Genomic DNA, 18,613 nt, shown 5'->3' with positions numbered 1-18,613 from the left:
GAATATGGGTAAGAATGACGATCATTGAGATGCAGAATTATATTGAAACCCAATTCAGGATAGCTAAGAATCACAACAAAATGATACAGGAGCTGACAGACGAAATAACTAGTATAGAAAATAAATAACTGATCTGATAGTGCTGAAAAACCAACTGCAAAAATTTCATATTGCAATCACAAGTATTAATTGCAGAACAGACCAAACTGAGGAAAGAATCTCAGAGCTTGAAGACTAAATATGTGATATATAGTCAGACAAGAAAAGAGAAAAATAATTAAGAAAAGCATTTCCACAATAGCAGATTGGAGGCAGTGTTAGCATTCCTCTCCCAAATGGAAGCACAGAGTAATGTGTAGAGATTCACATCGTGAACTTTTTTCCAAGAAACAATGCAGGAACTTGACAGAAAAACCAAAAGAAGCCACTAACCCTTTGAAAGAACTGGCACACTGCAGCCTACTCTTTTAGACAGGTGAAAAACTGTTATCCCCCAGAGGGTGAGACCGGTAGAGACTGCCTCCAGAAAGTACATCTCCACTGGGGAATCTGAAAATCCAGGCCACAGGAGAAAGCCATAATTCTGTGCAGAGCTGCAAATGATTTACAGAGTGGCAAGAAATATAAAAGTAAAAGGCAGCAGTGGGAAGTACAAGGCAGGCATTCCCAGTCTCCATTGTGAACCAAGGGAGGCTATACCTGATTATACCTCACAGACGACCTAGGGGAATTCAGCCAACAAACTCAGGGAGGGGTAACAGGGTGAAAGGAGGTCAAAACTAAATTTCATAAATAATCTTGAGTGGAGATACATTGTCTTGACCAGAACCCTGGGAGCAAGCAGGAAGTGAACTACACATGTAAGTGCAAGAGCTGGGTGCCCAGCCTTTCAGGAGGATGGGGAGAGGCATGGTTTAAAAGCCATGGTTGCTATTTCTGGGGAAAAACTTTATGGCCTGGGGCAGGTCTCAGTTCTGTCTGTGGGCTGGGTTGATCTTAACCCGGTGCTGTTAGTGGAGCACTGCAGGAATGAGATTTACCTTGACCACTGTGTGGCAGCTGAGTTAGGCTTACTGCCACCTGCTACTTCCTATTCCCTTTTCAAACTCTTCTGTGCAGCAGAGACAGTTATACTTGTCTCTAGAATATTACCATAGCAGCTCGAGGAACAGCCCCCAACTCTCACAGCTTGCCCTCCTTGCAGAGAGACCAGACACAAACCCACCTAAACCTCCCCCAACCTGGTTGTGCCCCTTCACCCTCCTTGTTAGCTTAACACAGAGAACATGCACTTCTGTGAGTTTTATAGTCATCCACATCACCTGAGAATCCAGAATAGTTTTCCTGGGAAACTTAGGGCAAGCTCATATCCTACTGCTACTACTACAACTGGTGCTCTCCTGCAAGCATCACCTACTGTCTGGAAGCCAACAAATACAGTCTAGGACAGCATCTCTAGATAAAATAACACTACATGCAGAAAGAAGCAAATGACTGTATGAGTTCAGCTATCACTAACAAGCACTTAAGAAATTCAGTACACTAAGATGGCCGAATAGGAACAGCTCCAGTCTCCAACTCCCAGCGCGAGTGACACAGAAGACCAGTGATTTCTGCATTTTCAACTGAGGTACTGGGTTCATCTCACTAGGGAGTGCCGGACAATTGGTGCTGGTCAGCTGCTGCAGTCCGACCAGCAAGAGCTGAAGCAGGGCGAGGCATCGCCTCACCTGGGAAGTGCAAGGGGAAAGGGAATCTCTTTTCCTAGCCAGGGGAACTGAGACACACAACACCTGGAAAATCGGGTAACTCCCACCCCAATACTGCGCTTTAAGCAAACAGGCACACCAGGAGATTATATCCCACACCTGGCCGGGAGGGTCCCACGCCCATGGAGCCTCCCTCATTGCTAGCACAGCACTCTGAGATCTAACCGCAAGGCAGCAGTGAGGCTGGGGGAGGGGCGCCCGCCATTGCCCAGGCTTAAGTAGGTAAACAAAGCCCTGGGAAGCTCAAACTGGGTGGAGCTCACAGCAGCTCAAGGAAACCTGCCTGTCTCTGTAGACTCCACCTCTGGGGACAGGGCACAGCTAAACAACAACAACCAAAAAAAAAAAAAAAAAAGCAGCAGAAACGTCTGCAGATGCAAACGACTCTGTCTGACAGCTTTGAAGAGAGCAGTGGATCTCCCAACATGGAGGTTGAGATCTGAGAAGGGACAGACTGCCTGCTCAAGTGGGTCCGTAACCCCTGAGTAGCTTAAGAGGGAGACATCCCCCACTAGAGGCAGTCTGACACCCCGCACCTCACAGGGTGGAGTACACCCCTGAGAGGAAGCCTCCAAAACAAGAATCAGACAGGTACACTCGCTGTTCAGCAATATTCTATCTTCTGCAGCCTCTGCTGCTGACACCCAGGCAAACAGGGTCTGGAGTGGACATCAAGCTATCTCCAACAGACCTACAGCTGAGGGTCCTGACTGTTAGAAGAAAAACTATCAAACAGGAAGGACACCTACACCAAAACCCCATCAGTACGTCACCATCATCATCAAAGACCAGAGGCAGAAAAAACCACAAAGATGGGGAAAAAGCAGGGCAGGAAAGCTGGAAATTCAAAAAATAAGAGCGCATCTCCCCCGGCAGAGGAGCGCAGCTCATCACCAGTAATGGATCAAAGCTTGACGGAGAATGACTTTGATGAGATGAGAGAAGAAGGCTTCAGTCCATCAAACTTCTCAGAGCTAAAGGAGGAATTACGTACCCAGTGCAAAGAAACTAACAATCTTGAAAAAAAAGTGGAAGAATTGATGGCTAGAGTAATTAATGCAGAGAAAGTCATAAACGAAATGAAAGAGATGAAAACCATGACACGAGAAATACATCACAAATGCACAAGCTTCAGTAACCGACTCGATCAATTGGAAGAAAGAGTATCAGCGATTGAGGATCAAATGAACGAAATGAAGCAAGAAGAGAAACAAAAACAAAAAAGAGGAAAAAGAAATGAACAAAGCCTGTAAGAAGTATGGGATTATGTAAAAAGACCAAATCTACGTCTGATTGGGGTGCCTGAAAGTGAGGGGGAAAATGGAACCAAGTTGGAAAACACTCTTCAGGATATCATCCAGGAGAACTTCCCCAACCTAGTAGGGCAGGCCAACATTCAAATCCAGGAAATACAGAGAACGCCACAAAGATAATCCTCGAGAAGAGCAACTCCAAGGCACATAATTGCCAGATTCACCAAAGTTGAAATGAAGGAAAAAACCTTAAGGGCAGCCAGAAAGAAAGGTCGGGTTACCCACAAAGGGAAGCCCATCAGACTAACAGCGGATCTCTTGGCAGAAACTTTACAAGACAGAAGAGAGTGGGGGCCAATATTCAACATTCTTAAAGAAAAGAATTTTCAACCCAGAATTTCCTATCTGGCCAAACTAAGTTTCATAAGTGAAGGAGAAAAAAAACCTTTACAGATAAGCAAATGCTTAGAGATTTTGTCACCACTAGGCCTGCCTTACAAAAGACCCTGAAGGAAGCACTCAACATGGAAAGGAACAACCAGTACCAGCCATTGCAAAAACATGCCAAAATGTAAAGACCATCGAGGCTAGGAAGAAACTGCATCAACTAACGAGCAAAATAACCAGTTAATATCATAATGGCAGGATCAAGTTCACACATAACAATCTTAACCCTAAATGTAAATGGACTAAATGCTCCAATTAAAAGACACAGACTGGCAAACTGGATAAAGAGTCAAGACCCATCAGTCTGCTGTATTCAGGAGACCCATCTCACATGCAGAGACATACATAGGCTCAAAATAAAGGAATGGAGGAGGATTTACCAAGCAAATGGAGAACAAAAAAAAGCAGGGGTTGCAATACTAGTCTCTGATAAACCAGATTTTAAACCATCAAAGATCAAAAGAGACAAAGAAGGCCATTACATAATGGTAAAGGGATCAATTCAACAGGAAGAGCTAACTCTCCTAAATATATATGCACCCAATACAGGAGCACCCAGATTCATAAATCAAGTCCTTAGAGACTTACAAAGAGACTTAGAATCCCATACAATAATAATGGGAGACTTCAACACTCCACTGTCGACATTAGACAGATCAACGAGACAAAAAGTTAACAAGGATATCCAGGAATTGAACTCATCTCAGCAGCAAGCAGACCTAATAGACATCTAAAGAACTCTCCACCCCAAATCAACAGAACATACATTCTTCTCAGCACCACATCACACTTATTCCAAAATTGACCACGTAATTGGAAGTAAAGCACTCCTCAGCAAATGTACGAGAACAGAAATTATAACAAACTGTCTCTCAGACCACAGTGCAATCAAACTAGAACTCAGGACTAAGAAACTCAATCCAAACCGCTCAACTACATGGAAACTGAACAACCTGCTCCTGAATGACTACTGGGTACATAACGAAATGAAGGCAGAAATAAAGATATTCCTTGAAACCAATGAGAACAAAGATACAACATACCAGAATCTCTGGGACACATTTAAAGCAGTGTGTAGAGGGAAATTTATAGCACTAAATGCCCACAAGAGAAAGCTGGAAAGATCTAAAATTGACACTCTAACATCACAATTAAAAGAACTAGAGAAGCAAGAGCAAATGCATTCAAAAGCTAGCAGAAGGCAAGAAATAACTAAGATCAGAGCAGAACTGAAGGAGATAGAGACACAAAAAACTCTCCAAAAAATCAATGAATTCAGGAGTTGGTTTTTTGAAAAGATCAACAAAATTGACAGACCGCTAGCAAGACTAATAAAGAAGAAAAGAGAGAAGAATCACATAGACGCGTTAAAAAATGATAAAGGGGATATCACCACCGACCCCACAGAAATACAAACTACCATCAGAGAATACTGTAAACACATCTAAGCAAATAAACTAGAAAATCTAGAAGAAATGGATAATTTCCCGGACACTAACACTCTTCCAAGACTAAACCAGGAAGAAGTTGAATCCCTGAAGAGACCAATAGGAGGCTCTGAAATTGAGGCAATAATTAATAGCCTACCAACCAAAAAAAGTCCCGGACCACATGGATTCACAGCTGAATTCTACCAGAGATACAAGGAGGAGATGGTACCATTCCTTCTGAAACTATTCCAATCAATAGAAAAAGAGGGAACCCTCCCTAACACATTTTATTTGGCCAACATCATCCTGATACCAAAGCCTGGCAGAGACACAACAAAGAAAGAGAATTTTAGACCAATATCCCTGATGAACATCGATGCTAAAATCCTCAATAAAATACTGGCAACCCGGATTCAGCAACACATCAAAAAGCTTATCCACCATGATCAAGTGGGCTTCATCCCTGGGATGCAAGGCTGGTTCAACATACACAAATCAATAAACATAATCCAGCATATAAACAGAACCAAAGACAGGAACCACCTGATTATCTCAATAGATGCAGAAAAGGCTTTTGACAAAATTCAACAGCCCTTCATGCTAAAAACGCTCAATAAATTAGATATTGATGGAATGTACCTCAAAATAGTAAGAGCTATTTATGACAAACCCACAGCCAATATCAAACTGAATGGGCAAAAACTGGAAAAATTCCCTTTGAAAACTGGCACAAGACAGGGATGCCCTCTCTCACCACTCCTATTCAACATAGTGTTGGAAGTTCTGGCTAGGGCAATCAGGCAAGAGAAAGAAATCAAGGGTATTCAGTTAGGAAAAGAAGAAGTCAAATTGTCCCTCTTTGCAGATACATGATTTTATATTTAGAAAACCACATTGTCTCAGCCCAAAATCTCCTTAAGCTGATAAGCAACTTCAGCAAAGTCTCAGGATACAAAATTAATGTGCAAAAATCACAAACATTCTTATACACCAGTAACAGACAAACAGAGAGCCAAATCAGGAATGAACTTCCATTCACAATTGCTTCAAAGAGAATAAAATACCTAGGAATCCAACTTACAAGGGATGTAAAGGACCTCTTCAAGGACAACTACAAACCACTGCTCAGTGAAATAAAAGAGGACACAAACAAATGGAAGAACATCCCATGTTCATGGATAGGAAGAATCAATATCGTGAAAATGGCCATACTGCCCAAGGTTATTTATAGATTCAATGCCATCCCCATCAAGCTACCAATGAGTTTCTTCACAGAATTGGAAAAACTGCTTTAAAGTTCATACGGAACCAAAAAAGAGCCCGCATCTCCAAGACAATCCTAAGTCAAAAGAACAAAGCTGGAGGCATCACGCTACCTGACTTCTAACTATACTACAAGGCTACAGTAACTAAAAGAGCATGGTACTGGTAACAAAACAGAGATATAGACCAATGGAACAGAACAGAATCCTCAGAAATAATACCACACATCTACAGCCATCTGATCTTTGACAAACCTGAGAGAAACAAGAAATGGGGAAAGGATTCCCTATTTAATAAATGGTGCTGGGAAAATTGGCTAGCCATAAGTAGAAAGCTGAAACTGGATCCTTTCCTTACTCCTTATATGAAAATTAATTCAAGATGGATTAGAGACTTAAATGTTAGACCTAATGCCATAAAAACCCTAGAGGAAAACCTAGGTAGTACCATTCAGGACATAGGCATGGGCAAAGGCTTCATATCTAAAATACCAAAAGCAACGGCAGCAAAAGCCAAAATTGACAAATGGGATCTCATTAAACTAAAAAGTTTCTGCACAGCAAAAGAAACTACCATCAGAGTGAACAGGCAACCTACAGAATGGGAGAAAATTTTTGCAATCTACTCATCTGACAAAGGGCTAATATCCAGAACCTTCAAAGAACTCAAACAAATTTACAAGAAAAAATCAAACAACCCCATCAAAAAGTGGGCAAAGGATATGAACAGACATTTCTCAAAAGAAGACATTCATACAGCCAACAGACACATGAAAAAATGCTCATCATCACTGGCCATCAGAGAAATGAAAATCAAAACCACAATGAGATACCATCTCACACCAGTTAGAAAGGCAATCATTAAAAAGTCAGGAAACAACAGGTGCTGGAGAGGATGTGGAGAAATAGGAACACTTTTACACTGTTGGTGGGATTGTAAACTAGTTCAACCATTATGGAAAACAGTATGGTGATTCCTCAAGGATCTAGAACTGGAAGTACTATATGACCCAGCCATCCCATTACTGGGTATATACCCAAAGGATTAGAAATCATGCTGCTACAAAGACACATGCACACGTATGTTTATTGTAGCACTATTCACAATAGCAAATACTTGGAATCAACCCAAATGTCCATCAGTGACAGGCTGGATTAAGAAAATGTGGCACATATACACCATGTAATACTATGCAGCCATAAAAAAGGATGAGTTTGTGTCCTTTGTAGGGACATGGATGCAGCTGGAAACCATCATTCTTAGCAAAGTATCACAGGAACAGAAAACCAAACACTGCATGTTCTCACTCATAGGTGGGAACTGATCAATGAGATCACTTGGACTCGGGAAGGGGAACATCACACACCGGGGCCTATCATGGGGAGGGGTGAGGGGAGAGGGATTGCATTGGGAGTTATACCTGATGTAAATGACGAGTTGATGGGTGCTGACGAGTTGATGGGTGCAGCACACCAACATGCCACAAGTATACATATGTAACAAACCTGCACATTATGCACATGTACCCTAGAACTTAAAGTGTAATAATAAAAAAAAAAAAAAAAAAAAAAAAAAAAAAAAAAAAAAGGAAATTCAGTACACTAAGCCTGTCTAAAACTAAGGAATCTCAAAGAGTCTATGTCACTCCCTTGGCACTCCCATAAGAGCTGGTGCAGTTACCCACTCTTGGGAGAGTTGAAGATAAGTCACATCACCAGATCACTGGCAGACATTCCTCACCAGCAGCCCAGAGTGTGGCAGCCTCTCGGGTGGCTAGACCCAGAAGAGCAATAGGCAGTCTGGCTCTTAGGAACTCTTTTTTTCTTTTTTAAAAATTATTATTATACTTTAAGTTCTAGGGTAGCGTGATGCCTCCAGCTTTGTTCTTTTGACTTAGGATTGTCTTGGCAATGCGGGCGCTTTTTTGGTTCCATATGAACTTTAAAGTAGTTTTTTCCAATTCTGTGAAGAAATTCATTGGTAGCTTGATGGGGATGGCATTGAATCTATAAATTACCTTGGGCAGTATCGCCATTTTCCCGATATTGATTCTTCCTATCCATGAGCATGGTATGTTCTTCCATTTGTTTGTGTCCTCTTTTATTTCACTGAGCGGTGGTTTGTAGTTCTCCATGAAGAGGTCCTTTCCATTCCTTGTAAGTTGGATTCCTAGGTATTTTATTCTCTTTGAAGCAATTGTGAATGGAAGTTCATTCCTGATTTGGCTCTCTGTTTGTCTGTTACTGGTGTATAAGAATATTTGTGATTTTTGCACATTAATTTTGTATCCTGAGGCTTTGCTGAAGTTTCTTATCAGCTTAAGGAGATTTTGGGCAGAGACAATGGGGTTTTCTAAATATACAATCATGTCATCTGCAAACAGGGACAATTTGACTTCTTCTTTTCCTAATTGAATACCCTTATTCCTAAGAAAGAGCAATTGTACTCCATCAAAGAAACACCCCAGGGAACAAAAGAATCAGGATGGCAAGCCTTGAATCCCAGATATTTCTGGTAGTAGAAAGTGTTATTTATTTATTTATTTATTTATTTATTTATTTATTTATTTGCAGAGACACAATTGCAGTGCTGCATGCATCAGGTAAAGTGCTCACTTTTACCCAAACAGTCAAGCAACCTCTGTGATCATGAACGATCTTGGAGAAGAGGTCCTTGTTTCCCCTTTGTCCACCACTGCACATGCAGCTGGGACTTCTCCCACAGGAAATCAATATGAATGCACCTAAAGATAGCCTTCCTGGAACAATTCAGGGTGATCGCATCCCCACAGGAGGAGCACTCCTCAGGGACACGCTCGCATGAGAGGTAGAGTTACATTTCCTCTCTACTTAGGATATCAACATCCCTACAGACAAGGAGAGGTGCCTGTCTGATCTGAATAGCTAGAACACTGTCACAGGAGTGAGGCTGGGAGGTGGATAGCTTTTCTATTGGTTTAGCAGAGGAGCTGAAGTAGTTCTCAACCTCCACCCTGATAAAACCTCAGTGTGTCTATTTGGGAGCTCTCCCAGGCACCTTCATCCTTGCCTGCTTTAGCTACAACTGATTTCCTCTCAGGGATGCTTCTCCTACTGGTCTGAAGCCTGAACCACCAACTCAATCAATAAAATACTGGGGAAAAAGTAAATAAATAAATAAATAAATAAATAAGAGCACACCATAGGGGTATAAAATAAGTTTCAACAGATCCTTATTATTCTGACACCATAGGAGAAAGTGAACTTTGCCTATACACCAAGTGCATAACTATTACAACTAGAATCTCAGCAAACAGCACAAAATGACTCTCTATAACTAAGTAACTCGTACATAGTCACCACCCCCAAAAGCACCAAGAACCAAATTAGGCAATAATAAAGTATACATATTAAAGTCATAACTTTGAGAGAAAAAAAAGAAATTAAAAAGCAACCCCACAAATCAAAAATAAATTCAAGGACAATTTGAAGAAATAGTCTACCCAAATGAGAAAAACACAGAAAAGTAATTCTGATAATATCACAAAACAGGGTTCTGTAACACCCCCAAAACATTACACTAGCTCCCTAGCAATGGATCCAATCCAAGATGAATTTTCTTTTTTTTGAAATACCAGATAAAGAATTGAGAAAGTTGATTACTAAGCTTCTTGGGAAGATACCATAGGAAGGTAAATACTGACTTAAATAAATTTTAAAAAATAATTTAGGACATTAATAAAAATGTTTAGAAGACATATATCATAAATAAAAACTATCAGGGAGAAGAGGTAATGAATACTGGGCTTAACACATAGGTGATGTAATGATCTGTGCAGCAAACTACCATGGCACACATTTATCTGTGTAACAAATCTGCACATCCTGCACATGTTCCCCTGAACTTAAAATAAAAGTTGAAGGAAAAAAAGAAAAAAAAAACACCAATCAGAACTTCTGAAAATGCAAAGCACACTCAGGGAAATACAAAATGCGTAGAAAGTTTTAAAAATAGACTAGTACACGTAGAAGAAAGAATTTCAAAGTTTAAAGACAAGACATTCAAATTAACCCAATCAAGCAAAGATCAAGAAAAAAAAAATTAAAAAATGAACAGTCTCCAAGAAATATGGGATTATGTAAAACAGTCAGACCTAGGAATAATTGGTATTCTTGAGGGAGAAGAAAAGGCTAAAAATTTGGGAAATCTATTTGAGGGAGTAATTGTGGAAAACTTCTCTGGCCTTGCTAGAGATTTAGATATCCAAATACAAGAAACTCAAAGAACTCCTGGGGAATTTGTTGCAAAATTATTACCAAGGTATTTACTCATCACAATATCCAAACTCAACACACACAAAAAATAATTCTAAAAACTGTGAGACAAAATTGTTAGGTAAGTATAACGAAAAACCTATCACCTATCAGACTCACAGCAGACTTCTCAGCAGAAACCTTAGAAGCCAGAAGGCTTAGGGTCCTATCCTTAGCCTCCTTAAACCAAATGATTGTCAGCCCAAAATTTTGTATACAGTCAAACTAAGCTTCATAAATGAAGGTGATATAAAGTCTTTTCAGACAACAAATGCTGAGGAAATTTCTTACTATCAAACCAGCACTACAAGAAATGTTTAAAAGGAGTTCTAAATCTTGAAACAAATGCTCAGTATGCATCAAAACAGAACCACCTGAAAGTATAAAACTCACAGAGCTTATAAAATAATAGCACAGCTTAAAAAACAAATCATCTAGATAACAACTGACATAATGAATACAATATTACCTCACATCTTAGTATTATTAACATTGAACACAAACGGCCTAAATCCTCCACTTAAAACATACAGAATGGCAGAATGGATTTAAAAAAGAAGAAGAAGAAGAAAAAAAAAATCCCAAGTATCTGTTTCTTCAAGAGGCTGACCTAACACATAAAAATTCATATAAATTCAGGGTCAAGAGATGGAAAAAGTTATTCCACACAAGTGGAAACCAAAAGTGAGCAGAGCAGCTGTTCTTGTATCGGACAAAACAGACTTTAAAGCAGAAACAGGAAAAAAAAGAAAAGATAAAGAAGAATATTATATATTGATAAAAGGATCAGTCCAACAAGAATATATTACACTCCTAAATTTATATGCACCTATCATTGAAGCTTCCAGATTTATAAAACAGTTGCTACTGGACCAAAGAAATGAGATAAATAGCAACACATTAATAGTGGGAAACCTCAATACTCCACTTACAGCACCAGATAGATCATAAAGACAGAAAGTTAACTAAGAAGAAAATGTATTTAAAGTATACCTAGAAAAAAAATGGACTTAACAAATACTTACAGAGCATTATTCCCACAAATTGAACAACACACATTCTTCTCATCAGCTTATGGAGCATCTTCCAGGATAGACCGTATGTTAGGTCACAAAAATATCCCAATAAATTTAGAATATTGACCTCATATCAACTATCTTCTAAGAACATAGTGGAATAAAATGAGGAATCAACTCCAAAATGAATCCTCAAAATTATGCAAATACATGGAAATTAAATAACCTGCCCTTGAATAATTTTGGGGTTAACAATAAAATTGAATATGAACAGACATTTCTCAAAAGAAGACATTCATACAGCCAACAGACACATGAAAAAATGCTCATCACTGGCCATCAGAGAAATGCAAATCAAAACCACAATGAGATACCATCTCACACCAGTTAGAATGGCGATCATTCAAAAGTCAGGAAACAACAGGTGCTGGAGAGGATGTGGAGAAATAGGAACACTTTTACACTGTTGGTGGGATTGTAAACTAGTTCAACCATTATGGAAAACAGTATGGCGATTCCTCAAGGATCTAGAACTAGATGTACCATATGACCCAGCCATCCCATTACTGGGTATATACCCAAAGGATTATAAATTATGCTGCTATAAAGACACATGCACACGTATGTTTATTGCAGCACTATTCACAATAGCAAAGACTTGGAATCAACCCAAATGTCCATCAGTGACAGATTGGATTAAGAAAATGTGGCACATATACACCATGGAATACTATGCAGCCATAAAAAAGGATGAGTTTGTGTCCTTTGTAGGGACATGGATGCAGCTGGAAACCATCATTCTTAGCAAACTATCACAAGAACAGAAAACCAAACACCGCATGTTCTCACTCATAGGTGGGAACTGAACAATGAGATCACTTGGACTCAGGAAGGGGAACATCACACACAGCAGCCTGTCATGGGGAGGGCGGAGGGGGGAGGGATTGCATTGGGAGTTATACCTGATGTAAATGACGAGTTGATGGGTGCAGCACACCAACATGGCACAAGTATACATATGTAACAAACCTGCACGTTATGCACATGTACCCTACAACTTAAAGTATAATAATAATAAATAAATTTAAAAAAAACAATAAAGTTGAGATGGAAATTTAAAAGTTCTTTGAAATGAATGATAATAGTGACACAAATTATCTAAATGCCTGGGATACAGCAAAAGCCATGTGAACAGGAAAGTTTACAGCATTAAATGACTACATTAAAAAGTCTGAAAGAGCACCAATTGACAACCTAATGTCACATTTCAAGTAACTAGAGGAAGAGAAACAAACTAAACTCAAAGCCAGCAGAAGAAAAGAAATAACAAAAATCAGAGAAAAACTAAATAAAATTGAAACAAAAAAATACAAAAGATAAATGTAGCAAAAGTTGGTTATTGAAAAAATAAACAAAATTGATGGAGCATTAGTGAGATTAACCAATAAATGAAGATAGACGATTCAAATAAGCTCAATTAGAAATAAAACTAGAAACATTACAAATGATAATACAAAAAAAGTCTATAAACATTTTTACACACACAAACTAGAAAATCTAGAGAAAATAGATAAAGTTCTAGAAACACAAAACAAAACAGGAATAAATCAGGAAGAAAATAGAAACCCTAAACAGACCAATAACAAGAGGTGAGATAGAATCAGTAATGATAAAAACAAAAATTACAGACAACAAAAAGTCCAGAACCAGATGGATTCACAGATGAATTCTACCAGACATTCCAAGAATTGGTAGCAATCTTACAGAAACTATTCCAAAATATAAGTAAAGAGGGAATCCTCTCTAAACATTCCATGAAGCCAGCATCACCCTAATATCCAAATCAGAAAAGGACATCAACAACAGAAACTACAAACCATTATTTCTGATAAGCCTAGATGCAAAAGTTCTCAGAAAAATATGCTACCTAACAGAATTTGACAGAACATTCAACAGATAATATACCATGATCATGTTGGTTTCACTCCAGGTATGCAAGAATGGTAAAACATATGCAAGTCAATAAATGTAATACCTCACAAAAACATAATTAAAAACAAAAAACCATATAATCATCTCAATAGACAAAGAAAAAAAGATTTGATCAAATCCAATATCCCTTTCTAATAAAAATTCTCAAAATCTAGGTATAGAAGGGACTTACCTTAAAGTAATAGAAACTATATATTTCAAACCCACAGCCAACATCATACTGAAGGGAGAAATTTGAAACCATTTTCTCCCTGAGAACTGGAACAAGACAAGGATTTCCACTTTCACCAATTCTACTGTTCACTACTCATGTGATTGTATACCTAGAAAACCCTAAAGACTCATCCATAAAGCTCCTAGATTGATAAAGGAATTCAGTAAATTCTCAAGGGAACACTTTTATACTGTTAGTGGGAATGTAAATTAATACAACCACTATGGAAAACAGCATAGAGATTCCTTAAAGAGCTAAAAGCAGAACTACCATTTGATCCAGCAATCTCACTCCTGGGTAATTACTCATAGGAAAAGAAGTTACTATGTGAAAAAGAAATATGCAAATGCATGTTTATAGCAAAACAATTCACAACTGCAAAGATGTGGAACCGACTTAAGTTCACATCAACCAATGAGTGGATAAAGAAAATATGATTATATATACACCATAGAATACTACTCAGTTATAAAAATAAACAAAATAATGTCTTTGCAGCTACTTAGAGCTGGAAGTTGTTGTTGTTGTTGTTGTTGTTGTTGTTGTTGTTGTTGTTTTGAGATGGAGTTTTGCTCTTGTTGCCTATGCTGTAACGCAATGGCACAATCTCTGCTCACCACAACCTCCACCTCCTGAGTTCAAGCGATTCTCCCACCTCAGTCTCCCAAGTAGCTGGGATTACAGGCATGCACCACCATGCCTGGCTAATTTTTTGTATTTTTAGTAGAGACGGGGTTTCTCCGTGTTCTCAGGTTGGTCTTGAACTCCCGACCTCAGGTGATCCGCCTGCCTCGGCCTCCTGAAGTGCTGGGATTACAGGTGTGAGCCACTGCGCTTGGAAGTTGCTATTCTAAGTAAAGTAAGTCAGGAATGAAAAGCCAAATACCATACATTGCCACTTATAAGTGGGAGCTAAGCTATGAGGACAAAGACATAGTGGTGTAATGGACTTTGGGAACTCAGGTGGGATGCTGGGAGGAGGGTGAGGAAAAAAAGGCTACATGTTGGGTACAGTGTACATTGCTTGCCTGACTCGTGCACTATAATTTTAGAATGAATCCCTAAAGAACTCATTCATGTAACCAAAACCACCTGTATCCCCAAAAACTATTGAAATAAAAGAAATAACAAAAAATAGAAGATTTAAAAAGAGAAAAAAGTAAAGAGGAATGAACAAAATGTCTCAGAAATATAGGATTATATATAGATCAAATCTACCTCTATTTGGTGTTCTTGAAAGAGATGGGGAGAATGCGACAAACTTGGAAACCTTGTTTCAAGGTAACATCCCTGAGAACTTCTCCAATCTTGCCAGAAAGGCCAACATTAAAATTCAGGAAATGCTGAAAACTCCAATAAGACATTTCTTAAGAAAATTATTCCCAAGATGCATAATCATCAGATTCTCCAAGGTCAAATGAAAGAAAAAATGTTAAAGGCAGCTAGAGAGAAATGTCAGGTCACCTACAAAGAGAATGACATAAGACAAGAAGTAGAACTCCCAGCAGAAACTCTAAAAGCCAGAAGAGATTAGGGGCCAATATTTAACATTCTTAAAGAAATTCCAACAAGGAATTTCATATTCAGCCAAACTAAGCTTCATAAATGAAGGAGAAATAAGATATTTTCCAGACAAGCAAATGCTGATGAAATCCATCACCACCAGACCTCCTTATAAGAGCTCCTGAAGGAAGCACTAAATATTGAAAGGGAAGAACTTTATGAGTCTTTTCAAAAACACATGTAAGTACACAAACCAGTGACGCTATAAAGCAACCGCAAAAGTGTCTGCATAATAACCAGTTAATATCATGATGATAGGATCAAAGCTACACATATCATATGAACCTTGAATGTACATGGGCTAAGTTCCCCAATTAAAAGGCACAGGATTACAAGCTGGTTAAAGAACCAAGACCTACTGGTATGTTGTATTATTCCATTTTCACACTGCTATAAAGAAATACCCAAGACTGGTTAGTTTGTAAAGAAAAAAGCTTTAATTGACTCACAGTTCCACGTGGCTGGGGAGGCCTCAATAAACCTACAATCATAGCAGAAGGCAAAGCAGGAACCTGCTTCATAAAGTGACAGGAAAGAGAAAAGAGGAGCAAAGAGCGAAGGTGGAAGAGCCCCTCATAAAACCATCAGATCTCATGAGAATTCACTCACTATCATGAGAACACCATGAGGGAAACTGCCCCAATGATCCAGTCACCTCCAAGCAGGTCTCTCCCTTGATGCATGTGGATTATCCATATCTTAGGCCACAGAACAAGTCTTAATTATTATTTTTTTAATTTTAAGTTATATGTAGTATGATTTTTGCTCACAAGAAAACTAGAAATCTATAACAGAAGGAATACTAGAAAATTCACAAATATGTGGAAATTAAACAACACACTAAAAGTGTCAATGGATAAAATTGGAAATTACAAAGAAGATTTTTAAATAACTGAGATAAAATGAAAACACAAACACTAAAATTTATGAGATGTAGTGAAAGTAGTGGTAAATGCAAAATTTATTGCAGTAATGACTACATTCTACTGCAACAAAGATCTTGATTCTTTAACAACTTTACACCTTAAGAAACTAGGAAAAGAAGAGCAAATCGTTCAAATGTATTAGAAAAGGAAAACAATAAACAGTAGAGGAACATTGGAGACCTATTGGAAGATGGTCAACTAGATGCAGCCAGGAAGTGCCACTCCCACAGAGATTGGGATTTCATTTAATGTACATAATTTGAACAGATCTCCGGAAGGAATATGCTCAATGTGGATAGATAAAATATGCAGATGCTGAGGCTACATATGAAGAAAACTGGGAAGTCTGCATGGGGTGCCTGAATGCCAGGGCCCATCCCTGGCCCCAGACAGCACCTAGGAAAGGGGTGAGTGAAGAGACTGAGGGAATTTCCACTCTTGCCGTGGACCTCTGGGATCCTAGCTTCAGAGGATCCTGCAGCATCCACAGACATTTAAACTGGCAGGGGGATCTCCTCAGAGATTAGACTGAGATGAAGCTGCAACAGGCATAGAGCCAGGGACCTTTGGGCATGGGACAGCTCTAATAGAGCCCAGGAATAAGTGCCGATCCCCCAGGGATGCTCGTCTCTCTCTGAGAGACTCTGGCCCAAGATAACTTCCAGGGAGAAATAAGGGACTTCCCCTTGGGATTGAGTCATATCTGAGCTGTAGGCCTACTAGAACCTTCCAGAGCTTCTGTCTGGTCACTCCGCAAGAGTGTGTACACTTTGCAGACTCTGCTGCCCAGTCCGTATGCTTTGCTCCACCTGATTTTGTTCCAACACTCTGGGAGTCCTTCAGATCCCCCAACACACCTAGAACCTATCCCAGAGGGTTGGTAGGAAGGAACCATGAGCAGGTCCTGATTACCCAGAGCTGTAGCTTGTGGCTCAAGAGTGCAAAGCCAGGAATCTGTGTGCAGCACTTGAGTAGAGTAGGAGCCCACACTCTCAGAAACATGAGAATGTTAAGTTGCACAGATTCACGGGATGATCTGGAACTTAGGCATGCCTCCCTCCACAGTGCTGGACTGGTAGGAGTGTGGGCTATCTCTCTACTGAACCCCTCTATAAGGGAGCCCCATGGCCCTGAAGCCCTAACAACAGCAACAACAACAAAATTTTGGGTAGAGTGCCAATGATCAGATGTGGGTTCCCCAAGGCCTAAGAGCAAAACTGGTGAGGAGGTCACTTCTATTCATCTCACACCACAGAATACAACTGAAAATTCAAGTTTACACAAATGAGCCATGTGGCTGAGTAAGAGCCTGTCTACTGCCAACTGTTCACAAGCGCCATTTACTGTATCACTGCCCAAACTACAACACTAAAAGTGTTTACTAATTCTCCCCTCTGTGAAACCAAAAGCAAAAATTTGACTACAAAGACCCTATACAGAGATTTAATGCTCTGAAAACTTCCAAAAATGAAGCCAACTGACTACACTGCCATTTACACCAAAATTAAAGGAATGACAACATTCCCGGATGAGAAAAAATCAGCAAAAAACCTTGGGCAATTAAAAAAGCCAGTATGTCCTTTAAAACGAGCCCACTAATTCTGCAGCAATGCTTTTAACCCATCTGAAATGTCTGAAATAACTGACATGAAATTCAAAATGTGGATGGCAATGAAGCTTATCAAGATAGAGGAGAAAGTTGAAACTCAATCCAAGGACACCAAGCAATAGAGTAAAATTATTCAAGAGCTGAAAGAAAAGATAGCCATTCTAGGAAAGAATGAAACTGAACTTCATGAGCTGAAAAATTTACAACAAGAATTTTACAGTAAAAGTAGATTTACTAACAGCAGAATAAACCAAGTTGAGGAATGCATCTCAGAGCCCAAAGACAAGGCATTTGAACAGACAAAAATTTTTTAAAAATTAGGAAAAATGAACAAAACTTCCAAAAAATATGGGATTATGTAAACAATCCAAATCTGCAAATTATCAACATTTCTGAGAGAGGAGGAGAAAGTATAAGGAACTAGGGAAATATATTTGAGAATAAGGTCCATGAAACTTTATTTTCTCATTAGAGAGGTTGATAAATCCATGAATTACAAACAACCCCAGACTGATTTTATACAACATGACCATTCCCGAGGCACACGGTCATTATATTTACTGAGATCAATGCAAAAGAAAAAATTTTAAAAAGCTAGAGAGCAGGGGCAGGTCACTTACAGAGGGAACCCAACCAGGCTAGCAGTAAACTTCTCAGCAGAAATATTATGCTTGTAGAAAAAAATGGGGGCCTATTTTCAGTATCATTAAAAGGAAGACATTCCAAAAAAGAATTTTGTATCTCCAAACTAAGCTTCATACATGAATGAGAAATAAAGTTCTCCTCAGATGGCAAATGCTGAGGGAATATATTTCAACTAGATTATTCTTACAAGAGAT

Source organism: Macaca nemestrina, chromosome X (assembly GCF_043159975.1).
Source record: "Macaca nemestrina isolate mMacNem1 chromosome X, mMacNem.hap1, whole genome shotgun sequence".
Lineage (NCBI taxonomy): Eukaryota > Metazoa > Chordata > Mammalia > Primates > Cercopithecidae > Macaca > Macaca nemestrina.
This window is presented reverse-complemented; position numbering follows the sequence as displayed.